Source organism: Branchiostoma floridae, chromosome 19 (assembly GCF_000003815.2).
Source record: "Branchiostoma floridae strain S238N-H82 chromosome 19, Bfl_VNyyK, whole genome shotgun sequence".
NCBI classification, from domain to species: domain Eukaryota; kingdom Metazoa; phylum Chordata; class Leptocardii; order Amphioxiformes; family Branchiostomatidae; genus Branchiostoma; species Branchiostoma floridae.
In genome coordinates this window covers 16,200,045-16,214,151 of record NC_049997.1, presented here as the reverse complement: position 1 = coordinate 16,214,151, position 14,107 = coordinate 16,200,045, and the positions used below count along the sequence as shown (strand labels likewise).

General features: G+C 40.4%; 1 long non-coding RNA gene across 1 annotated transcript; it reads right to left on the bottom strand.

Moving 5' to 3' along the window:
* Positions 1-1,446: 1,446 nt before the first annotated feature.
* Positions 1,447-4,869, bottom strand: LOC118407027. Its single transcript, XR_004830110.1, has 2 exons — positions 4,699-4,869; positions 1,447-2,414 (listed from the first exon to the last, which is right to left on the bottom strand). It is a non-coding gene; the product is annotated as an uncharacterized LOC118407027 (long non-coding RNA).
* Positions 4,870-14,107: the final 9,238 nt, after the last annotated feature.

Here is a 14,107-nt window from a genome sequence, read left to right as displayed (position 1 = left end):
ATATGGTCCCCTTTGCCGGGTTTGAAATTGTAGTTTGCGAGGATTTGGAGTTCAGACAGGGTCATTTGAGCGGTAGCGGACGGTACGCGTGCATTGAACGTTAGTGTCGATGAATATACCAACATTCCGCATGGCACTATCAATCATTTTCGGCAGATTTGGACAGGGAAAATTGGACGGCTTGCGTTTAGTTTTGATACGTAAGTTTGACAGTGGCGAGAATGCATGTATTTTTCCCCGAACAAATGTAGGTACTTCTAGTGTTGTTGTTGTTCTTTTTTGACGTAAACTTTGTACATTCAAATTGTAAGTAACTTTAAACTGCCAGAGTTTGAGCCCAATAAAACACTCTCAATACCAGAGTATCACCACTGACCTCCGAAAAGAACCCCCCGAACAAAGTAGAAACACCTATCCTCCAGGTCTCGCACGCTACGAGCAGGAAATTATAACACTCAGACAAGATTACGTCCGATGGCTGATTGCATACAAAGTAAAACAATTTAACAGTGGTATGCAGGGGCATATACTTAACAAAGAATTCGAAGGAAAATGAAATATATAGATAAAGCCAAATCAAGTTAACTTGTTCGTCCTGGGATTTTTCAGAAAAGAAATGAAGCGACAGGGTGGTAAAATTCTTGTAAAATTTCGAGACGTCTCCGTTTATGTAATGGCTCATACAAAACAAGAAGAAGATTGAAGTTTTTAGCTTGAAAAAAACAACAACACTCCTACTACACAGTACCTGCACCTGACAATTATTAAAACGTATGCCCTACTTGCTTAAAAAAAAGTTCACTGCAATAATAAATGCACCCACATCACAAGGAGATTATGACGGTACTTAGACCTAGTTATCGAAGTGGAAATTGTTGAATGGCGTCATGTAATTTCATGACGAAAATCTTCTGAATGGAAGATGCGTTTTTTTTTTCACTCTCGGAAAAATAGGAGCTGCCGCGATTCTAAAAACCAATCAGTTATGCATAGGCGCTCCTGTGGAAGATTATATTCTTCCATATGGGCCCGGGGCATATTGGGCAAGCTCTGTTTTGACATGGAATCAATTCACAATATTAGTTCTCTTTTGGGGATAACTTACATTAAATATTGCATTTTTGCGCAGGGGTGACTTGGAACAGTCCAATGTTGCGTGGGAATGGGTATGGCTGAAATATGCTGTATTTGCACCCAAGCAAATGTCGGCCTTTCTAGTATTATGAATAACGTTCATACGAAAACATCAAAATTTTCAGCACAAACTTTTCTAAGACTGTACATGAAAAAAAATGGAATGCAAATGAAGACAATAAATTTTAAGCACATGATAATAATTTTGATGTAACATTAAGGCCAGAGGTTTATCAGAAAAATAGTGAAGAGGGAAAAACAGGTGTGGCCTGCATACAGTTTATTATGATAAAAAGGTGACATGGCATAGAGTATCTTCTTGTTTAAAGTATAAATTCTATGTTTAAAACTTTTATTCATATTATTTTCCCAATATTATATTTCATAGATATCTCTTTATAGAATACTGTAGATTCATTCATTTGTACTACTGATATTGAATTTGATGTAACACATGTAGTTGGTAACAGACTTGCCAGGTTCATCTTACCATTTGTGCCTTAAACAATATCATTTAGTGTGCATCAGAAAATATGTTTTAATGTGTGTCAAAAGAAATATACAAAAAGTGGTAACATACAATAGACCTAACATAAGGTGATGAAATGTAATATCAAACCAGTAGTTCCTATTATAGTGATACTGATCACAATGCATCAGATATTACACAAAGTTGTCTAAGATATAAAGATACCACAGGGTAATATGCTGCACAATCCTTGTTTGCTAAGGCCCCTACAATTCCCTATGTATGGGGGAGAGGTATAGGAGCCTTGGTAATCTAACTAGGATAGCACACAGGCTAGGATATTCCTCCATGCCAATGGAAAAGAAAACAATGGACACACAATAGATAAAGTACATTTGTTTCAGTCCTATACTAATGTCAATTCTACTATTTCAAGCTAATACAGATATACTATATATATTTTTCAAGTTACACTTTCAGGTAAGACATCATTGGTTCATAACATTGAGCATTACAATGCACAACAATACACTGTCTTTATCCAGCCTCCTTTCAATCAAAGACAGTAGGGTAAAGTTGGAAAAGAGGTATAACAAATCATAGAAATAAATTACAAATCATCACCAATGCAAATAGTAAACACACAACTTAAATACACAGTAGCTATAAAATATGTATGTATTGATGTTTTCATTCAGTGAGTATTCCAGGTCTGTGAATCATAACAGGGTTGGTGAGAAAATCTGATGTAAGGCTGTATTGAACTCCACAGTCCTGGTTCAGAGCAAACCAATAATTTTCTGTCCTTCAACTGGAAAATAAAGAGAGAGAGGATTGTGATTGTAAGTGCTTCTTTTCTTTCTGTTCATTGTCTTTCAACAAAGTTATCTATACTACTCAAATAATGTAAAAAAAAAATCTGATTGCATAACATCAAACTAACATGGACAATAACATTTCTGTGCATACCCTTGAATGATTTGTATACATTTGTTGTTTTTGTTATGTTCATATTCAAAAATTTGAATCCTGAGTCATAGTTATTAGGAGCAATGAAGCTCTATTATGAGGTGAAACATGTTTACAAGATCCAAACAGCCATGGATTAGAAACATTTCTTTACCATTCTTGGAAAATGGGGGAGGGGGGTTTGGCATGATAAAGCATTGTACACATATATATATATATACTGCTGTAAGAACTGTAATCTAAGTATCTTACACTTATCAAAGTTTGATGCAGATATAGGTAACATTATGAACATGTTAAGCTTATCCCAGTGCTTGAAGTTAAGACACTTTGAACAATACAACTGAAGAAAACAAAACTAAAGACAAGCAAGTCAATATTTCATTTCTGGATCAAAATTCAGCATCTCTGTACTTTTCAGGATATGTTGATGTAACATATACTAGTATGCATTCTTGTTTTCATTCACTTAAATTACACAGCTTACTTTTTTTTTAATTCATCCTACACACAGTGTACTTCACAAAGTGCAAACAATATGGCTGCTGGCCCAAATTCAGGAAGGTTTGACTGTCTATAAAATACTAAAACAAATGAGTGGATCTCTCCAATATACAGGCATATGTTAGAGTAATATGTGAAGTTATGTTTTAAATAACTTCGAAACAAATCAATTGATTTCTTTGAATCTATCCCAGTCATTACAGTTAGACTGCATATAGTGTAAACAATATGGCTGACCACAATTCAGGAAACTTTGACTGTCTATGATATCAAATCAAATGAGTGGATCTCTCCAATATGTAGGCATATTTTAGAGTGACATATGCAGTTATGTTTTCAATTACTTTGAAAAGAATCAATTGATTTCATTGAATTTATCCCAGTCCTTAAACTGTATACAGTGTAAACAATATGGCTGACCAAAATTCAAGAAACTCTGACTGTCTATAATACTAAATCAAATGAGTGGATGTCTCCAATATCCAGGGGCATATTAAAGTGATATATACAGTCATGTTTTTAATTACTTTGAAAATAGTTAATTGATTTCTTTGAAGTTATCTCAGTCATTAAACTTCACTTAGTATTAACAATATGGCTGACCAAAAGTCTACAAACTTTGACTGTCAATATTTACAGATCAAATGAGTGGATCTCTCCAATATCCTGGAGTCTGGTAGAATGATATATGTAGTCATGTTTCAATATACTTTTTTTTAAAAATCAATGCATTTTTTTAATTTCTCCCAGTCCTTGAAGGTCACACAGTGTAAACAATATTGCTAAGCAAAATTCATGCAACTTTGGCAGTCTGTATTTCATGATCAAATAATCAAATCTCTCCAATGTTCCAGAATATGTTAGAGTAGTTTATATAGGCATGATCTCAAATATTTTGAAGAGGATTAATTGATTTCTTTGAATTTATCCCAGTCCTTGAAGTTCACACAATGTAAACAATATTGCTAAGCAAAATTCATGCAACTTTGGCAGTCTGTATTTCAGGATCAAATGAATGGATCTCTTCAATATTCTAGAATATGTTAGAGTGATTTAAGTACTCATGATGTAAATTACTTTGAAAAAGATAAATGGATTTTTTTGAATTTCTCCCAGTCCATGAAGATGACACAGTGTAAACAATATTGCTGGGCAAAATCCAAGCAACTTTGGCAGTCTGTATTTCAGGATCAAATGAATGGATCTCTCTGATATATTGAAGTATGTTGGTGTGATTTATGTAGTCATGATCTAAATTACGTTCCAGAAAATTGATTGATTTTTTTGAATTTCTCCCAGTCCTTGAAGTTGACACACTTTGTCTCCTTGGCTGCAGAGGGTGGGAGGGGGGCAAATACATTGTGCATTGAATTTTTCGAGATCTGCTGCATCGATTACTCTCAAATTTTTCGTGTGCTAGGGGTCCATGTAGTAGTATTGACAAAACGAGTTTAAATGCGATTTGGAGGTAACGTACTTTCTCAAGTCGAGATTGATGTCGCCAGAGGCTCCAACCTTATGTCTCATAGGGTATATTCGGTAGAAATTGGGCAATCGGCTCCTCATAGAAGTATCAATGTCATGAAAGATAAAGGACACACGTATCTCCCGCCTATACGTACCTTGTGCGTAGTCATCCATGACCATCCCGGTGAGCAGTGGTCTGTTTTCTTGCACCCACTTCGGGTTTCCACCAAGAGCCGCCATCTTGGATGGCGGCCATCTTGTAACAAGCCTAGTTAACCATAAAGCATTGCGCTTCCCCACCAGTGTACTTCTCACTATGTCAGAACTGGATTGGGAGGGGGGTGTCGGCGCACGACGCCGATTTTCCCAAGGCGGGTTGCGTCTCTCTAAGCCGATGACGGACGATAGAAATCATCAGTTCATCAAAAATAATTAACTTCCGCTGATTTTCTGGAGATCTTACAAAATTTCCACGCTCTTTCTATATTTTTGAGCGCCGATTTTGGCTTACAGCGACCCACCAGTTTCTTGGGGAGAAATTGATGCGGCCGCGCTCCGTCCCCGGGCCTTTACCGTAAGTTTACGTGACTCGAAAGACCCACTTAAGTAATTGCAAACTGCAAGTTTCTCTAAATAAGTACCAGAAAATCTCCTTTCAAATAAGCGAATTAGTTTTATAACGTTGTCAATATTCTTGACGTAACTTCCGAAGACCTCTAGTAGCCTTGGTTTATCCAAGGAGGTTATATTTATCTTGCCATTTTTTTTTTTTTGCCAGCTGAAGGGGGAGGCGCGCGCCCTGCGCGCCTCCCCCTGGATCCGCGCGTGCTGATGACATACCTGACCGAGGGCCGGTATCGCAGTGATTCCACAGGGCGGGCGGGTGGGTGGTTGACATTCGGAGCGCGCCCCGAGGACCGACATGATCCCTGACCAAGGGCGGTATCGCAGTGATTGTGCATACCGGGCGGGTGGGTGACATTAGGATTGCGCCCCGGGGACATCCCTGCCCAAGGGCCGGTATCGCAGTGATTGAACGGGCGGGCGGGTGACATTCGGAGTGCGCTCCGAGGACTTCCCTGACCAAGGGCCGGTATCGCGGTGATTGAGCTGGGCGGGCGGGTGACATTCGGAGCGCGCCCCGAGGTCTTCCCTGACCAAGGGCCGGTATCGCAGTGATTGAGCTGGGCGGGCGGGTGACATTCGGAGCGCGCTCCGAGGACTTCCCTGACCAAGGGCCGGTATCGCAGTGATTGAGCTGGGCGGGCGGGGGACATTCGGAGTGCGCTCCGAGGACTTCCCTGACCAAGGGCCGGTATCGCAGTGATTGAGCTGGGCGGGCGGGGGACATTCGGAGTGCGCTCCGAGGACTTCCCTGACCAAGGGCCGGTATCGCAGTGATTGAGCTGGGCGGGCGGGGTACATTCGGAGCGCGCCCCGAGGACTTCCCTGACCAACAGGGCCGGTATCGCAGTGATTGAGCTGGGCGGGCGGGGTACATTCGGAGCGCGCCCCAAAGGACATCCTGGAATGCTCACGAGAACCTGCCGAGAATCGTAAGGGGCTAGTCTCTCAGATTTTGCAAAAGAATATCAATTCACCTTCACGCACATTATATCATTGTATAAACAATGTTGTAGGGTAGAACTGAATTACTCTGTTACAATTCACCTAGCATCATATATAGCAACACTAAACTCAACGTATGAATTGTTATAAAACATGGTTACAAAAAGGCCCAAAGCCCCCAAATCGTACTTAATACCACAGTGCCAAGTTGACAGAGGGTGCTAATGTTGGGTAGCCCTAGTTGTATTTCTTACAGCCGAGTAAATCAAATCAACGTAGATTTAGAATGCATGAATTATTAGAAAACTCACCTGACACATTCGCCTGTTACACAAGCACAGCCAACTACGCATTTCTATATGGCGCTGACATCGTTTAATAAAATAAAATCATGTCGTATTACCTTGTGCAGTACGTTGGAGATCCATTTCTATATCTTGAACAGAAATAAAGTTTAGAGTGTCACAAGAAAGTTTGCGTTGAGCCATCGTCAAATGTGCCGTTTAGTTTCCAGACACCCAATCCACTATATAACACATGCAGTACTCCCCCGCGACGGTAGATGATTGGGCACGATCATACCAGTAGTACAGATGATACTGTAGTAGAGCCGACGGTTCGTAGGCAGTGGGGAAGCCATGTATATACTAGTAAGTTATAAGTACCCTTGCCCAAATAAGGTGTGGTGTGGTCACGTGTGATGACGTAACTTTGGCGGTCATTGGCGGTCGTAGCTCCAACCCGCCGCCAAGAAAAATGGAAGTCACCATTCGATCGAACAGGGAAGGGCAGCAAACAAGTAACATACAAATCAGTCTGTAAACCACAACACGTTTGTTAACAACAACAGGAAAGTCAAATATTTTATTAGATGGTAACAAAACGATTGCATTTCTTTATAGATGTTTAATTTCTCACATCGATATCCGTGTTCATAAAAAACAAACAACCCTGTAAACATGACCGTGTGTGTGACAACCCGAATGACTCATGTCCCGCCTCCTGGAGTCATGGAACCAATCCAATGATTGATACCATGATGGAATAGTGCTAAGCTAGTAACCCGAGCAAGGCAAACAATGGGGGGTATCTGGTGGCGCAGTGTAGGTGTGTTTCTGGTGACCTGTTAGCTAGTACATAGATAGAAAAATGACTTTTCTCCATCTTGGAGTTTTTTCGCACCGGCCACTATTACATATAGTGTATTAATCGTGATTAGCTGTTTTGAACGTACAAGACCAATCCAAGGACTCTGATTGTAGGGCATTTGTGGACTAGCTGTATAGAGTTCTTCAGAATTGTATTTGACAGTTTAAAAAAAGGGTAAGCATCTCAGGGGAAGTTTTAATAAAGACACCTTCTTTTGCCCGACTTTCCCCATATGATTACATGCTTCACTTGCAAAAATTTCTTTTAAATTAAAGATCCACCTTTATGTACACATACATGTATAGCCATACCAGTGTGCTATGGGGTCGAACTGAATACTATTACGATCCACGTGCAGAGCGAATTAACTTCAACCGCGTAATTTTTAACGAGTGTTATCTTTGACTTTGGCGACGGAGAGCTCATATGGCCCCGAAGGGAGCCCGCCCAATCCGCAATAGGCTGGGTACCAGGTTAGCTAAGTTTTATAGCGACGGAATCACGGATATAACACACTGACCGTCCCCATATGAAGTCAACTACGAAGGTTAAAAAGTTCTCTAAATGTATATATAAGCAAAGTTATTAACAATAATCTTTATATCGTCATACCTTGTGCAGCACTTGGGAGGTCCATTTCTATATCTTGCACAGAAATACGGAGTAGAATATATCCGGAAAGTTTAAATTTGCGCTGTCAAGCGCGACCGACTTGTTCGAGGCTCCACAGTTTTTGTTTGGAATTGGATACAATACACATTGCCCTATTTCAGACAGTACCATCCAAACATAAACAGTGGGCGGGGGGGGGGGGGCGCATAGAGAGAAGAAGCAGGAAGAAAGTGCTTGACCTGTGAACCATGACTGGTGTATGGGGAAGGCCATAATGCTATAAAACACCACCCTGCTAAAATGACAAAGGTAGGTATCAAAGCATGGCTAGATACGAGAAGTTAAAATTGACTATCAGTATCACCCCTAAAATGCAATTGCATGACCCATTCTTACCACCTCCGTGATGCCGTAGGGGAATCCCCTGTGACGTCTATATTGCTGACTTGTAAGTTGTAGCCCGAGCCCACGTAGCCTGTCGCTTAAATAGTAAGGTCAGTCATGTTTGTCGGGCACGGCGACCTTGACACAATGAATAGCAAATCACTGCCCCAATTAAAGCAACGGTCTAAAAATATAATGGATCCTTTACTTTTTGTCTGTTCTTTGTATATCGCACAGTTAAAATACGTTATTAACTTGACTGTAGTGCCATATTGTCCTTGTCTGAATAGATAACGAAATAAACAAAACACTTTACCTTTAATAGCCTTACCTTGCGCAGCACTTCGAACGTGCATTTCTATATCTCGCAGAGAAAGATCGACTACGTACAACATGGGAGTTTTGCGTTTAGTACGATACGATTAACTACGAGGGCACAGTTTTAGCTAAGTTGCAAAGCTGCAAATAGGGCTGGGGTGAATATGCTGGACTGGTAAAGTTTGAAACTAAGGTGAACACAACGAAAAGTACCAAACGTCGCCTGACCAAGACAAACAATGAAGGCGTGGCGTCGGGCGTGGCGTAACTGGTAGAGCGTTCGGCTCGGCTATGGGTCCTGAGTTCGATTCCCACCGTGCCCCCGACGTTGTGCCCTTGGGAAAGGCACTTTACGCGACTTTCCTTCTGTCTGTACCGTGTATGTGGCATTGTTAATATAAGTTACAAAAAACTTGAGTGCAGTGCCACATCGTCCTCGTCTGTCCAAAAAGCAAATAGAAAAAAAAAAACAAGACTGGCAATAAAAATGTATTATTGCCATGACGACGATTGAGGGTACAACAATACAGCTCAACTCAGAAATAGACTGGAACTTCCCTGTCGCACTATCCCTGACCCTGACACAATTCTGTTGTAATGAATAGGATTAGCGCATTATTATTTTTACCTTCACCTAAGCTTCCTATGACATGAGTATGAAGCTCTTGCACATACAAATAACTATGCATTATTGACATAACAGGGATGTAATACAGTTGTAATCTAAACAAGCATGCAACACCTCCCACAAGAAGAGTTTCATGATTGTACAATGTACCTCCCATCTCCTTTCCTATTGCCCAGTATAGTGAATTTACCCTGACAAACTGCAAGACCTATGTTCTGCAAGAGAAAAAAACAGGTGTGCTCCAGGCTAGTAAACCTCTGATTCGTAAGTCAGAGTAGACCCCATCAGCAAATCACTGACCTTGATACACAACACAAAACAACGCCTGTTGACCTGAGCTCCACACTAACAAATGTGATTGGGACCAAGAAAATTACATACCATGCTCTCTGAACCAGCCGTCCCCTGATTCTAGGCATTCTAGGACATAACCCACATTCCATTTAACATACCTCGAGGCTTCCATTCCAAACATGTCTGTGAACTAGCATGCCTGTGGAAACATGCCTGTACAATTCCTACAATTTTTGCAAATTGAACTGCCATTTGGCTCTACACTGAACACTCTACACAAAGCCGATGTCCCTGGAATGCAAGATTGTAAGGCTGTGTCCTGACAAGTAAAACACAGCAGAATTTGAAAGATTTCTCAGTACTATACTGGATTATATCCTATATCAATAGGCTAAGATAATAGCAATGGCTCAGGCTTCACGACGCACCACACATGACCTTGCATCTGTTGAATTTATTTTGCATTGAACACAGAATATTTTTTCTGTGACTCTAAATCCTAAATATACTCTGGAAATTGAAGGGATCCAGTGGACATCGAAGGCGCTTACAGCTGGCAGTACAAAATAAGCCTGCCGTGATTCGGACCAAGATTACCAACCATGGTCTCTGACCCACGGCCGTATTCCAAACATGCCTGTGGACACATGCCAGGACATGACCCAAATTCCATTTAACATGCCTACATCTGGTATAGATTTGGGTGGGGAGGGGGGATTGCATACCCAGCATACTGCGGACTACTAGCATTCCTGTGGAAAAATGCCTATGCAATTCCTAGAATTTTTGCAGACTGTACCTAATATATATCACTTGACGACTCCCCTGAGGCGTCGTCAAAAACAATGAAGGGTGACGCAGTAAGGGCAGTTGAGCGAGTGGATATCATTGACCTTGCTATACTATTACAGTAAAATGCACAGGTGCAATTCGAGCAATTATAGGCTGCTGTAACGTGCTCGAGGCAAATCCTCGAACACTGGGCCCCCATTTTACATCCCTTCCGAAATACATTACAGCTCCAACCAGAATTCTTCAGATTCGAGCCTTGAAAGACTTTATGCTTGTTACTAAGTAACTAACGGGGGCCGCCCTAAGACGGTTCCCGTCGTAAGATGGCACGGATTTTTTACTGATCTTATTATCCATAAGTACACCGTATTTGTTACCACTGACTATGCTGATTACAAAGGTAAATAAACCAAGTCCATCCACACAGTTTTAATTTGAATTCCAAATATACTTTAACATATATTTACTTCATGTTTTTTTTAAAAACAGAATTCTAACAGTAATGTTGACAGTGCTGAATCACTGCGGTCACCGGCCTCTGCGTATTGGCGGCTCGTGTCGCTAACTATACGAACTCTTTCAAGCAGTCACACAACTGCCATGATACACATAAATAAAGCTCCATAAAACACTATGAATATGGGTCTTCAAATGTTTGTTGAGTAGAAAAGCAACCAAAAGGAAGCGACATAAACATTGCCACCATTGTACTCCCAAGGGAGTGTGGCCGTGAAGGTGACAGACTAGAGAACGCTCCCATTCCCAAGCTTTATTTGACTGTAACAAATGATTCGTTATTTTAGAAAGAAAGTATTTAGTACATATTAATTTGAAAAAGGGTGGTTTCAAACTGTAGTATTTTGAATTTATTGCAATGTAAGACCACTGTGTATAACCTTAAACTGTTTTTGAATATAGCGGATATCTGTTATCCCGAGGATAAAGATGAACTAGCGTTGGGAAGACTGCTGTGAGATCGAGAGGTAGTGTGTACATGTAGCGATGCAAGTGTTTTTTTTTTCCGAAGCACATGTGCATAATTTATGTACACAAAGGTTTTCTCGCTTCTATGTGCCAACCAATGGTAGACCTTGACAGAAAAATACATGTATAAGCGTGCACGTTGGTGTTACATGTTAGGTTTGAGGACCGGGGATCAGATCACGCAATACAGCTACTCAGGAGACAAAACGATGGGTCTGCCTTTCTTCATAGATAACACGTACTGACATAATTCCGCAATGTCACATACTCGTATATCTGCCCCCGCATAGATTCGGAGTGAGATTAAGTCTATCATCTTTGGTTTTTCTGTTTTTATTTACCTTATCGTCAATATGTATAAATATTCTCTATGCTAGTTTTAGAGTTAAGTACGACGAAATATTCTATTTGAAATAAAACCAAATGACAATGACGTCACAAGATGTTGATAAGCATATATTCAGCACAGAACAACACAATGTTGTAATCCGTACACACTACCTGAGAAAGGCATTAGAAAAATTTCTTTAAAAGATTGTCATTAAGTCGTTAATAGATAACCTATGGATTACGATTAACTGTTTCACAGTTAGGTAGAAAAATATATACAACTTGTAACCATAACTATCCACCAACCCCTTCCCTGAAATGCGAGATATACATGCAAGAACAGAGAACATTACACACTATCATTTTCTCCTAATGGCCACATGGTAACCTTTGCCCTCCCTATATGGGTACATACTGCCTGGAAGGCACACCATTAAACTTGTTCTATGGCATCATTAACGCTAATTGCATAGATTTATTTAAGTCAAAACCGCGAGTCATTTACAGCAGCACACACAGAACCGTAATACTCCGTCAGTAATCGCCACTTAACAACAAGCAAAGTAGAGCATTCAATTAGGTCCGACAGAATAATTTTTCTATGTGTTGTCCATAGTAATATCTACAGTTCATCAAACTCAAACCTAAACCAGCAAAATGTTACAGTATCAGGTACGATACACGGTCTATACGCCTGTCCCGGTTGATTTCAGCAAGCTCACGAAAATCTGAAATGAAAAAGAATAGAAAATATCACTTAAGGAATAAAAACGAGTGTGTGAAAAGAATAACATCAAGTGATATTGAAAAAGGATGATACGGATTCACAAAATTATTTCATTCTGAAAATCTCATTTCCCCCCCGTAATCATGTATAAATACATCAGACTATAGAAGAATTACCAATGCAGCAGCAAAATGGGGACGAATAATGTTCGTGTCTTAGCCAAACCATGAAATAAAATGATTAACTGTTGATTTTGCTGCATCCAATTGTTACTATGCAGTCTAAGGTTTCTTGCAGTATTTCCCAGCTCCGCAATAACGCAAACGAGTTTTTTTCTTACGAAAATGATTACCCATTTTGGTTCTGAATGTCCTCCAGCTTTTCGGCCAGGGCTGTCATTTTTATGGCCCGCAGATGTCCAGCCAGGACGTCCAGAGTGGCCCGCCGGCCGTTCTTCATCCTCCACCGGCGGAATGTCTGGTACACCTTCTCGTGTAGGTTCGTGCGTTCGCAGTCCTGGGAACCAAAAATTTAAAACTGTAAGACAAAGCACCCGTTCATGAGGCGTCGCCAAAAACACTGAAGACGCACTTTTTCATGGAGATTCATATGCTTACAATCCTGAGTAAGGCTAAGGTCACATTTCCAAACCGGGGCCCGGCCGGGCAGCTTTTGGGAACATAAAGAATGATAGAAATCAAAATACACAAAATGTAAAAATTAGAATCATGAGCATGATTTGTATATATTTCTAGGTATACATTTTAATTTTTCGTTTCTTAAAACTTCCCGGTCGGGCCCGGGTTGGAAATGTGACCTAAGTCTGAAAGCATTAAAATATAGAATGTTTTGTAAGCAAAGGAGAATGACAGTTATATGTAAACATCACAATCAAAAATGACGGACTTCGAACATCATCCCTTACCGATGTTGCTTTTCTACGTTAATACTAGTACTGAGGTGCCTCAAAAATAGCATCGACGATTTATAACAACAGTATCTTGTGTACATAGCGCAATCTCAATAAAAACAAACGCACATACGTACAAACACACACACAAACACACACACACAAACACACACACACACAAACACATTAATCTAATAGACTCACGCATACATACAAGCATACACACATACTAAAAGCGAGTAAACGACACAGAAACAAACGCATGCAACGACGATTAAGCAAGGAGGTTATATCACATGTGATATAACCTCCTTGGTTTAAGGAAGAGAGAGAGAAGGGGTGTGATAGAGAAGAGTGTGAATTTTTTTTTAAAAAGGAAAAGATTAAAAAAGGAATGAAATTGTGGGAGAGAGAAATAGGGGTAGGGTAGAGAAATATGAGAGGGAGAGAATGAGGGAGAAAGAGAGAAAGAGAGAGAGAAACAGAAGAGAGAAAGAATGAGACAAAATGAGGCGAAGAGAGAGAGAGAGAGAGAGAGAGAGAGAGAGAGAGAGACTTAGTTTAGAGAGAGAGAGAAAACGATACCTCAATAGCGTCAATCTCCGGATCCGTCAGTCCGATCTCTCTGGCGATTTTCTTCCACTGCCGAGACCCGACCTCCCCGGCCAGTCTGTTTAGGACCTGGGTTATACTGAAGCCTGGAATGACATGTGGGGTTTTGTCAATATCATACTGTATATGCTCAATTAACATCAATGTACATAAGTGTAGTTATATGTGAAGTTTGTTTTACCTGTATAGTTGGCAGACATGAAATGGCTTAGAATGGTATCTCACTAGTACTAAACTTGCGTCACTGGGACGTTT